Source organism: Kogia breviceps, chromosome 4, assembly GCF_026419965.1.
Source record: "Kogia breviceps isolate mKogBre1 chromosome 4, mKogBre1 haplotype 1, whole genome shotgun sequence".
Taxonomy (NCBI): Eukaryota; Metazoa; Chordata; class Mammalia; order Artiodactyla; family Physeteridae; genus Kogia; species Kogia breviceps.
In genome coordinates this window covers 81,840,636-81,853,457 of record NC_081313.1, presented here as the reverse complement: position 1 = coordinate 81,853,457, position 12,822 = coordinate 81,840,636, and positions in this window count along the sequence as shown.

Sequence of the window (12,822 nt, the reverse complement as noted above, 5' to 3'; positions counted from 1 at the left end):
CTTCTGATGTTCTAGTCAAACCATTAAAGTTTTATTTTATTTTACTTTTTAAAGAATTTACCAGTAGTCTGAATTTTCTAGTTGTTATTTTGTTACCTCATGACATATTTTTCTTTCTTATGTCATTAATAGTTAAATTGCCTAAAACTACATAGCTATCTGAGTAACAATTCTTTCAGACACTTCATTTTAAAGCATTTTGTCTGCCTGAAACCTTTTACCACCTAAATATTTCTAGATTGTTTTCAGTGCTCACTCCATGATGCCATGCTTCCAGACTCCCTAAATTAGTCTTTTGTGTGCTGTACTATGTGGAAGTTACTCTCAAACCAGAGGCAAATTAGTCCTCAGATTTCTCCTGCTGACTCTTTGTGCTCTGTCTTTAAAAACTGTCAGATCTGTTAGGCACTACTTTCTTTTGTGATTCCAAGATGGACTATTTTTTTAAAAATCTTTATTGCAGTATAATTGCTGTGCAATGGTGTGTTAGTTTCTGCTTTATAACAAAGTGAATCAGTTATACATATACATATGTCCCCAAATCTCTTCCCTCTTGCATCTCCCTACATCCCATCCTCCCTATCCCACCTCTCTAGGTGGTCACAAAGCACCGAGCTGATCTCCCTGTGCTATGCGGCTGTTTCCCACTACCTATCTATTTTACGTTTGGTACTGTATATATGTCCATGCCAGTCTCTCACTTCATCACAGCTTATCCTTCCCCCCCCCCATCCTCAAGGCCATTCTCTAGTAGGTCTGGGTCTTTATTCCCATCCTACCCCTAGGCCCTTCATGACATGTTTTTTTTCCTTGGATTCCATATATATGTGTTAGCATATGGTATTTGTTTCGCTCTCTCTGACTTACTTCACTCTGTATGACAGACTCTAGGTCCATCCACCTCACTACAAATAACTCAATTTCGTTTCTTTTTATGACTGACTAATATTCCATTGTATATATATGCCAGATCTTCCTTATCCATTCATCTCTTGATGGACACTTAGGTTGCTTCCATGTCCTGGCTATTGTAAATAGAGCTGCAATGAACATTTTGGTAGTTGACTCTTTTTGAATTATGGTTTTCTCAGGGTATATGCCCAATAGTGGGATTGCGGGGTTGTATGGTAGTTCTATTTGTAGTTTTTTAAGGAACCTCCATACTGTTCTCCATAGTGGCCGAATCAATTTACATTCCTACCAACAGTGCAAGAGGGTTCCGTTTTCTCCACACCCTCTCCAGCATTGATTGTTTGCAGATTTTTTGATGATAGCCATTCTAACTGGTGTGAGATGATATCTCATTGTAGTTTTGATCTGTAATTCTCTAATGATTAATGATGTTGAGCATTCTTTCATGTGTTTGTTGGTAATCTGTATAAGAATATTATATATTATACAATATTGTATATAATATATATATTATATATTATATACAATATTGTATGTATAATAATATAAGAATATTTGTAGAAAACATATACACTATGTTGAGGAAAGTTCCCTCCATGCCTACTTTCTGCAGGGTTTTTATCATAAATGGGTGTTGAATTTTGTAAAAAGCTTTCTCTGCATCTGTTGAGATGATCATATGGTTTTTCTCCTTCAGTTTGTTGATATGGTGTATCACGTTAATTGATTAGAGTATATTGAAGAATCCTTGCATTCCTGGAATAAACCCCACTTGATCATGTTGTATGATCCTTTTAATGTGCTGTTGGATTCTGCTTGCTAGTATTTTGTTGAGGATTTTTGCATCTATGTTCATCAGTGATATTGGCCTGTAGTTTTCTTTCTTTGTGACGTCTTTGTCTGATTTTGGTATCAGGGTGATGGTGGCCTCATAGAATGAGTTTGGCAGTGTTCCTCCCTTTGCTATCTTTTGGAAGAGTTTGAGAAGGGTAGGTTAGCCCTTCTCTAAATGTTTGATAGAATTCGCCTGTGAAGCCGTCTGGTCCTGGGCTTTTGTTTGTTGGAAGATTTTTATCACAGTTTCAATTTCAGTGCTTGTGATTTGTCTGTTCATATTTTCTATTTCTTCCTGGTTCAGTCTCGGCAGGTTGTGCATTTCTAAGAATTTGTCCATTTCTTCCAGGTTGTCCATTTTATTGGCACAGAGTTTCTTGTAGTAGTCTCTCGTGATCCTTTGTATTTCTGCAGTGTCAGTTGTTACTTCTTTTTCATTTCTAATTCTGCTGATTTGAGTCTTCTCCCTTTTTTTCTTGATGAGTCTGGCTAATGGTTTATCAATTTTGTTTATCTTCTCAAAGTGTATTTGTTATTTTTAATTTAGTGGTCTGTCTCTTCTGTTAACTTCTCCATTGTTATAATTTCTAAAATTGTTAAAATTATGATATGTGTATGTAATTCATACTTTAGATTTATAAAGCATAGCTTTACAGATAAAATCTACAATGTAAATATTATAATTTAAAGATGCTAAAGTTTTTTTAATCCAAATGTAAGGATAAGGATCTGAATATTGAGTTGCTCCATAATTGGAATGGCACAATTCATATCAGTTAAATGTAAATTAAAATAAATGAAGTCATCATCCTATGAGTGTATTTCTTTAGATTTAATTAGTTCCAGCTTATTGGGATTTGTCTTTCTGTGGTATTTAGGAAATAACTGGAAAATAATTTGGAAGGAGGAGAAAAATATATTTATAAGAAATAATCATAATTTTTCATTTGTTTATTTTGACAATAGTTTATAATATATATTACTATATGCATATTACAGATGAGAAGAGTAAAGCTTTTTTAGAATGTAATCTGCCCTTGATGATTTATCCAGCTAATTATATAGCCAGTATTCAAATCCAGATCTTTTGACTTCTTGTCTCAGGACTTATCTAATTCTACATTCATATAGTTTTAAACATACTCAAGCAATCCTAATCAAAATTTCTGTTGAATTTTTTTTTCCTGTTGAATTTTTTTGAGGGACACAATAAACTTATGCTAAGATTTAATCAGAGGGAATAAGATCTGCAAAGAGATCATTCGGTCTAAAGGAAAGAGGGAAGGAGTTGTTCTAACACATTGTAAAATACTATTATTGGATGGATCAATGGAGAGATATAAAAATAGATACAAATATATATATATGTATATATGTGATTAAGTATATTTGTTTTTTGTGTCTATTTTTATATCCCCCATCAACCTAACTATAACAGCGTGAGTTTTCATTGAAACCTCCAGTTCCATTCCATTACTTCAGGATTCCACCTAGTTTCTTTTTTCTTTTTATATTTGAAACTCTTTCATCAGACAGTTAAAAACTTGGCTTTCATATATATATATATATTTTAATATGTATATTTAATATACATAATAGAGAGGCCTAGATGCAATGATTCATCAGTCACAATGAGCATATCTAGCTTGCTCAGATCTTGGATTCTAAATATTATTTTCAACTACAGGAATCTAGTGCTCCTTGGAGGAATGGCTAATTTCAGGGCAGAGATAGGGGAAATATAAGATAAGCCCCAAATACCATATTTCCAGAGAAAAAGGAAATTCTTTAAAAAATTATAGGCCCATGTCAAAGTGACACAGGAGCCTTCTCAAAGGGACCTCCTCTGGCCAAATCTGGGACAGTTTGAGCATCAAAATAAATAAAGTTAGCAATATATTATAGCCCACTGAGTAAAATAAAAATCCATGAATCCATACAGATATAAAAAGTGAATAAATAAATAATTAAGGAAGAAGTCTATGCTGTTTTACCTTTTAATGCTAACTAACAAGGAAGAATTGTATGGTTAAAAAAAATTATCCAAGGATGCTAAAACTAGTGGAAGGAATATTGACTCTGAACAGGGTAGTGTGAACTCAAAGTACCTCTTCACAAATGAGTTTTCAATTGTAAAGGAAAAATTGATAACTTTATGGTGGAGGATTTGGCTGAGACCTCCTTCCCCAAGAGAACAAAGTTAGCATCACTAATATTGGAACAATATTGTGCCTCCTGATTTGAGGCACTCAGAGGGCACAGTATCATTTCTGTGTTATTCCTGCAAAAGTGCGTAACTCCAATCATGAAGAAATATCAATCAAGCCCAAATTGAAGAACATTGTACAAAACAACTAGCCCATACTCTTCAAAAATATCAAGGTCAAAAAACAAAGAAAAGTTGAGAAAATGTTTTATATTAAAGAAGAATAGTCATGATTGATACAGTTAATTCATATATTGGGACCCACAAAATGGAGGCCACCCCAGTGGCCCAGGTCACATAACAAATCTAAATCTATGTCAGCCTATGCTTACGGGAAATACCTGTGAAGGAATCCTAACATATACCAATCACTATCCTCCAACTCAGCTTTAGTTAGCTTACCTTACCCTAGAAAATGGGACCTGCTAGCCCTGTAAGGAAATCTTCAACTTCCTATCCAATCATGCCCTATTCCTGTGTTTCTACTTCTAACACTCTATACAACTTATTTTTGGCCCAACTTCCTCAGGAATAGTGCTCCTCTGCCTGTGAGGCAGTGTATTCCTCCAATCCATAGATTGTTTTCCCTTGAATAAAGGACAACAAACTCATTACTAAATTGTATTATTTTTGTCACTTGATAGTTTGGGGGTGAGATGGTACTCGAAGACAGCTGGTGAAGATTCCAGGGGCAGGTCCTAGATGCAGGTGAAGATACCTACAGAGCCCCTTTGGCTTGCTGCCTCTTTGGCTATTCTCCAGCATCTCTGGTAAGTTTCTCTTGAATTGAGCTCCACTTATTTTGCGTTCTGAGCTCTTTGAGTTTGTTTGTCCTAATCCTTCTGGGTGGAAAATTGGGATGTGAGAGACTCTACATTTTCACAGAGTGTGTATTGGAGTGTGAGAGACTCTAGATTTTCATTTTGACACTTTCAGTTCTTAAGTGCACAGGCATCCAGAAACAGTAAGTCTGGTTGAATTATGGAGGATTATTTCAAGGGAAAATAATGGGTACCCCTAATTCTAAGAAAGCAAGATGGCAGCCTTTAGGAGACTCACAAAGCCTGGAGGCTAAGTCCATAGCAGAAACCACTGGGGGACTTGGGAAATAAATTAAGACAAGAAGTCCAAGTTTTTTTTGACCAATGGCACATCAAAATCTAACTAGGCACAAGTCAGACTATTCAAAGCCATTAGGGAATCTGCCAATATAAAGAAATATTCTCACAGAAAGAGTAAGAGATATATTGCTAATGGGAATCTAAGAAGCCACATCTCACAAAATTGGTAGTGCGTTTAGTGCTTAAAAGCTGTTAGAACTCTCGCTACCTAATTGTAAAGACTCCCAGACTAGGATAAGTTGGTCATGGAATGGGTTCTATTGACACTAGGCACCTCCCAACCTCAACAAAATTTCTGTGCAACAAGGTGCACTGTAAAACACCACAAAATCCCCAGCCCAGTGGTGCATCCCTATTAGGTATATTAATCTGGCTCCAAGAGATCCAACACTTAGCTAAAGAAACAGGATCCTCAGGTTTCAAAGAAATGAGCATACCACCTTCCAGCACACCTGCTTATTTTATGTCTTTTAACTGTGATCCTAGAAACTGTATATATCTACAAATATGGCACAACCTTACAAACTGGCTGTTATAGGGAACGTTCTAGTTAGATAAGATTATTTAAGAAGTGTACTTGAAAGCAGGTGTTCCCAAATCAATACACAGAATGGGATACATATTTTAACTGGCATGCAGAAGCCTCCAAAAGGCCTCAAGGTTCCAAAATAGCTTCATTGAAAGATTCATTACAAAAGGCTAATGAAAAATTAAAGACACAAGAAGTACCTAAAACAAAAGACTATAAAACTGACTTGACTCCTAATTACCCCTTCTAGCCTCCTTCTCTTGAGCACTCAACCTACTAATCCTCTAACTCAGCAGTCCCCAACCATCTTGGCACCAAGGACTGGTTTCATGGAAGACCATTTTTGCATGGATGTTGGGGCGGGGGAGATAGTTCAGATGGTGCAGGCAGTTAATGGGAGTGATGGGGAGCTGCAGGTGAAGCTTCACTCTCTTGCCCACCGCTCACCTCCTGCTGTGCAGCCCAGTTCCTAACAGGCCTTGGACCAGTATTGGTCCATGGCCCGGTGGTTGGGACCCCTGCTCTAACTGAATTGCCTCTCCACTCTGAAGAGACTACAAAACAGTAAACAAAGTCCATCAAGTTAGTGCCCTGACAACTACAATAGCTCCAAGGCCAGAAACCTAACCTAAAGATCTAGTGTCCCCTGTTGTATCCTACCAAGCATGCATCATCAAAACCCTGGCCCAGAAATTCTTGTCTCATTTGCCATCAACCAGGATACTGGAAAAAGAGATTGTCCTTGAAAGTTTTTGGTTCCCCTCTCAGGGTTGGTGGGAATTCCAGGGATTCTGTGGTAAACTGCTACCAGTTATTCCCTTAAGCAACCAAGAGGAAACTAAAATTAAAATTAATAGAAAACCTTGCTAAATTTTGGTAGATACCAGAGCTACACTCTGTTCTTTAAACACTACTCACTCCAGAGCCTACAGATGGCATCCTGGGAAAATTGGCAGAAGCCAGTGAAGGGTGAGAGTTCTTACCAGGGTCAGCTCTTCCAGACCTTAGTAGTACCTAGAAAAGGTGAAATTTCGCATTGTCTCTTCCTTTCCAAATTCATACTCTTGTGGATTTGGTTTTGAGGTGCCCATTTGTTGTTTGTTTCTCTCCCAGGAACAGCAGTTTCCTTCATGTTTGTCTCCTTTTTGCGTTCTGAGAGCTTGGCTTGGCTTTCTACTCTTCCTGGGACACACAGGTTATTGGGTTCTTGCATATGCAGGCAGCTCAACCATCAGGTTTGGGACCCCCCAAAATATGGCCAGACAGAAATGTGGGTTGCACTCCATTTGCAGGTAGGGTCATACCAACTGTTGCCAGTTCTCAGGGGAGTTGTCTAAGTCTTTTTTTTCTTTTGGCTATCTTTTGGAGTGGCTCTGGATCTTGGGAGGATAGTATCTTTTGCACCCTCTTTGAGGATGCCTTTTTCCTCCATGTGTTTATTTAGTACCACCAGGTATATTTATTATTTGTGCCAGCTCAAATCTGACAAAATATTTGAAAGGCTTTTTTAAATAGCTCTATGGTCAGAAGTTTGCCAGGTTGGAAGCTGATATTCAGAGCCTGATAAGAACTTTTTGTTTTAGGCCTTCTCCCCTAAGCTTAAATGAAACTATGTACTCAGAGGAAAGAAAAACATTCCAAAGACAAACAGCTCTAAATCTAGAATACAAGACCTTTTGATTTTCATTTTAGTTGAAGATCTTCTCCCTGATTTAAAAAAGCAAATTGAAGATAATGTAGTTCTCTCAAGAACAGTGCTCCACTGCTTGTGAGCCACTGCGCTTCCCCAACCATGGGTTGTTTTCTCTTGAATAAAGGTCATTAAACACATGACTTAATTGCAATATTTTCGTCATTTGACACAATAACAAAATGTGTTGTGTGATCCCAGATTGGGAATGGTAAGAAGTTTAAAGAACATTATCAGGATAGCTGACAACATTTAAATATGAACTGTGGATTAGAAAATATTGAATCCATGTTATTCTCTGACTTTGAAAATTCTGCTCTTAGGACAGACACAGTGAAATATTTAAAAGTAGGGGAGCATAGTTTCTGCAGCTTCCTCTCAAATGATTCAGAAAAAAATACAAACATGTATCTATGATATTGTGGATGTGTTTATATATGTAGGTTTATATATAATTTAGCAAAAGCAAATTGTAAACAACTGATGCATATTTGTACACGGCATACGAGATAATTTGAGTATTATTATAGCTTTCTCTGTGAATTTGAAATTAAAGGTTAAGAAAATCAACACCTGCTTAACCAAGGATACCACAGACCAAGTTAAGAAATAGATGACTGACTGGGAAAAGATCATTCAATGTCTAAAATAAGTTGGGGATTATTATGTAAAATATTCAAGAACCTGTTTCAAAAGGGGAAATTTTAGTAGAAAAATTTGTTAAGTGACATGAGTAGACTCTTCAGAAAAAAAGTGAAAAATCTGAAAGCACATATGTGAAGAAAGCGTAAAATAATCATTTGTGAGATACATGCATGTTAAAACAAGGAGCTATGACTTAAACTGAATAATTGGTAAAAGATTACTTCCCAGCATGCCTATATCAATCTGTCCTTTAACCAGAGTGTATGGATGTTCTTGCAGTTTCTGGTCCTTACTAACAATAGGCACTTTTTTTCAAATGTTTGCCAGTCAGACTGTATGTCTGTCACTCGAAGAGCAAAATGGGTAAAATGGACTGAATGCACACCATGAAGTATTACTGTTTGAAGGAAATGGTTTAGAGATACAGAAAACAACATTGGTAAATATCCATAGCATGGGGATTATTGAAAAAGATATTTAATAAGGTATATGATACAATACCATTTTTGCAAATTAAAAACATGCACACATAAAACAATGATGGCAATTTCGCAAAATAAAATATTAATTTAGCACATTAGAATAGTTGCCTAGGTGAGGGTAGAATGATATGGAGAAATAGAGTCAAAAGTCCTACCATATATGATTCTGAATCTCATCTAGTTTATACTGGCATTTTTGTTTTTTATCACAATTAGACCAGGTCCTTTTCTTTAGAAAGAAAATTTAGATTTTTCAAAATAATGATCCTGTCTCCCAAGTTTCCTTCTTTGTGCCTACAGATTAACAACTTGTTTAGTGATTTTTTTTTTAACTAAAGAAGTTTTAAATTATCTTCCAGGCATTATCCTAAGTACTTTATGAGTACTGACTCCATTAATCCTCATCACAACAACTTGAGATAGGTTATATCATTATCCCCATTGTATAGATGAGGAAATCTAGTCACAGAGGGGCTAAGTAACTTGTTCAATGCCCTGGCATTATTCAGTGGTGGAGTTTGCATATGAGCTTGTGCATTCTGGCTACAGAGATTGCATGTTGACCACTAGACCATCTGTTCTTCCTTCTCAGCCATATGATAAGCTATTCCATAATGGCTCTGTTCTTCTGTAAAAACCAGGACTTAGCATCCCTCTTAAAGAGTCATGTCTACAGTTGAGATGTGTGGTCAGGAAGTGATCTATGAGTAGAGTTTTATAGAGTATAGTTACTGCAGGCTTGAAGGCAACTCAGGACCCAGGTCAGTTTGAGTTAAAATCCTTATTGTTTTATTGTCTTTGTTTTTGTTTGTTTGTTTTTAGTGAACCATTCTGTAAGCAGCTTCAATAACTCATCTGTAGTTACCCTCAGGGTTCTAGGAGGTGATGCATCAGGGTTAAGAGACCGGTACACACCTAGTTAAATCTCTGAAAATATTCCTCACACAGAAGACAAGCAGCACAGGCCTCACGTAATTCCTCTCCTTTTTTGCCATTTATTCACATAACACAGACTTTTTTGTTCATCAGACTTAGACCACCTCTGCTCTTTGTATGCAGAATATACCTCATAAAGCACATTTTGTAATTATAAGCATTTGAGTTTTTCTAACAAATGCCATTGTTTTAATTTCCCATCAGTCATTTTTAGCATCTCTACTTACTGAGATGAATCCAGGAATTTTTGTGACCTCTAGCTTACAAAGTTTAGAGGAGTCATTTTATGATGTATATTACAAAAATCATAACTTCAAAAATAAGGTAAAATATGCAAAAAGGACATTAAAGGATTTATATAAATATGTATTTATAAAATAATCCAAAATTGAGAAAATTAACATTTTTATTATTGCCATCCCCTTTCCATAATGCTTTATGTATGTTGACTGAGTATTCTTTGATTGCTGACAATATTTAAATACTATTTTCTGTAAAGCAAATAGAAAGACAATTCAAGCTTTCCTCTGACATGATCTATAAGAATTTGTTTTAATTATTGATAACTTAGAAAAGTTGCTTTTAGGTTCACAGCTTTTTATTGGTATGTTGCTTCTTTTTTAGGAATTTGTCAAATGTAGTGAAAAGTTTTTTAAAATTTATAAAGTTTTTTTAAATTTATAAACTCCGTGCTTTAAAGGAATTTACTATCAACTTAATTCTGGGGCCTCTACAATCCAAATATTTCCATTACTAAGCCCCATAGAACCCATTGAAATTGGAAAAGGGGTTTGGCTGGCATCTTCTTCTTAGATGCAAGGTGCACTATAGGTAGGAGTAGTCTTGCAAGCTGTTGCTATAGTGTGATAGCAAGCAGTAAGCTAGTACTATAAGAAAGTGACTGTGACCCTCATAAATATAACTGACTAAAACAAATGCAGTAATAAATTACCATTAACTATACTCCAGATCCTATTAGGATTTTACCAGTTTTTTCATTTTAGTCCTTTTTCTGTCCCAGGATCTGATCTAGAATATGACATTGCATGTAACAGTACTTCAATTTTATGGAAAAAAATAACAGCCAAGGAGTCAAAATTTTATACGCATGACCATCGTGCCATTTGTGAATGTTTCTGTTTATACCTTCATGCTTAACTACTTTACATGCTTAACTACTGTATTATACAGTACAAGGTCCAACTCATATATCATTCCTTCAGCAAAGTCTTCCTTCTGCTCAACATAAACAAATTCTTATTTGTATTCTCCTGGTAGTATGCTTGTGCAGTTAGCACATCAGTCACCATACTGCCAGAACCATTTTACTCATCTCACACTGATTGTGACACTGAGCTCCTTGAGGGGGCAAAATGCCTCATTTTTTCAACTTTGAATTCTAAGTGTCTAGTGCAATGGAAGACAAATTATAAGTATTTAATAAAATGTTAAGTTGACATAACTTTTTAGAGACTCCAGCTGTGGTTTCCATTTCATATTCACTTCCATAACAACAACAACAAAAATGGACACTATTATGCATAGAAATATACTTTTAGTTTCATGTTCCTTCCCTGCCTTTTGCCCCTAACTCATTAAGGCTCATTCAGGCTCATAGACTTATTTATTTATTTATTTTTCCCCAGGGTCTGTGTGTGGTCAGGATGGTGGCAAGCACATTTAGATTAGGCACTACTATCCTTACGTACAATCAGTAAATTTTCTTCAAGATATGAAAATTAGAGGCTCGCTATAATATAATATACACTAAAGTGTTGCATTATTTAAAAGTTGACATGTAAGTTCTTAAAAGTAAGTTTTTATTTTCTCCGCATATCACAGTGAAATATATCAATAGATAGTAACTCACAATGCAGCTTTTCAAAGGTCACTATATTTAAGAATTTGAAAAGACTCTGAAATCATGGGCCCACATCTCTGCCTTCAAGCCAGCAATGCTTAAAACATCCAAGACAGATATTCACTATTGCATTAATTAATCTTCTTGTCTGTATGTTTTGATATCCTGAAAGGTGGTTTACAGGCCATAGATTAAAGGCCCATTCAATTTTGTCAGTAGTTTCTTAAAGTTTTAGTAAGGCTGATTTGTTTAAATATCTTTCTTCTATTTTAATTATAAGTTATTTGGCTAAATTATATGGGTGATGTGGGAAAAAAATATTGAAAGTCTCATAACATTATCTTTCAAGAATATACAAATTACCCCTTAGCAACAATCTGGTAACAATAAAATTTACACCTTTGGTATGATAACACTTCTGACACCATAGTACATAAATAACTGCTTTTAGGTATGAAGGAGGTATTTGCCAGCATTTTGGAGATTTGTGCTCTATCAACAAATATTAAGTAAAGAAGAAATAATGCTTATGTATCATGCATAGCAACTTGGCCAACATTTCTTAAATGAGGAAAGATAAAATGTTTATATTTTGCTCCCAGAATTAGTTCGATGTTAGAAATGTCATGTTTGCAAGATATAACTGAAGATGGGTCTGATCCAAATTAACTAAAGTAGAGTCTTCCGCTTGCTTAAAGCAATGGCTTTAACTAATTTTATCTATTTAACTGGATATACTTTCCTTTTTAATATTTAAGTAATACCAGCATTTTCTGTTTTGCAACATTTTGAAAATAAACACACCGATATCTCTATCTCAAGAATCAAATTTGAACAAGACAAAAGAAAAATCTTCGTGAAATTCATATAATGCACAAAAATTTATAAACTAACATAAGGAATGTCCTTTAAATTAATAAACCTAAATTCTCTTTTTTACCTCGTATTTATTAAAATTCAAAATTATTTTCTACTTCAGAATTATTGGTCTATACAGCTATCAGGCTAGAAGATTCAAGCAAGTTCTAGTGTATGTCTTTCTCTGTGTGTGAGTTGCTGTGTGTATTCGTTTCCTAATTAACAACTCCTCTACATGGACAATTTAATAATGAGTCTTTGTAAAGCTTACTTTGATGTGAAGGGTCACTATGATCTATTGCCCAAAGAAGATATTTCTCATTGTTCTCATTTGTTCAGCCTGTAGACTGTACGTAGTCTGTATTTCTACTATTTATAAATATCTTAGGTAAAATGTAAAAATATTTTCACTGAAAATTTGTGAAAAATTTAGGATGATGTGAAAACCTTGTGACACATTAAGATTTGGGCTTCAGGTTTATGGACAAATCTGTAGAATTTTTAGTGACTTCATAATGATTACTGTGAGGATAGAGATTTGTAATAGGTTGAAAATTAAACTTTTTAATTGGTAGAGACTGTTACCTGCCTACCACATATTTATTATCCCCTCGTTTTAGGGGTGTGTGTGTGCGTGCACACACACGCGCTTATCTAGTGGTCCAAAAACAAGATTCCTTTGCTTAGAATCCAACTCTTTGAATTTAGTTTCTTCCACACCTCAGTGTCTTCCTGTTCTTTGATCTTC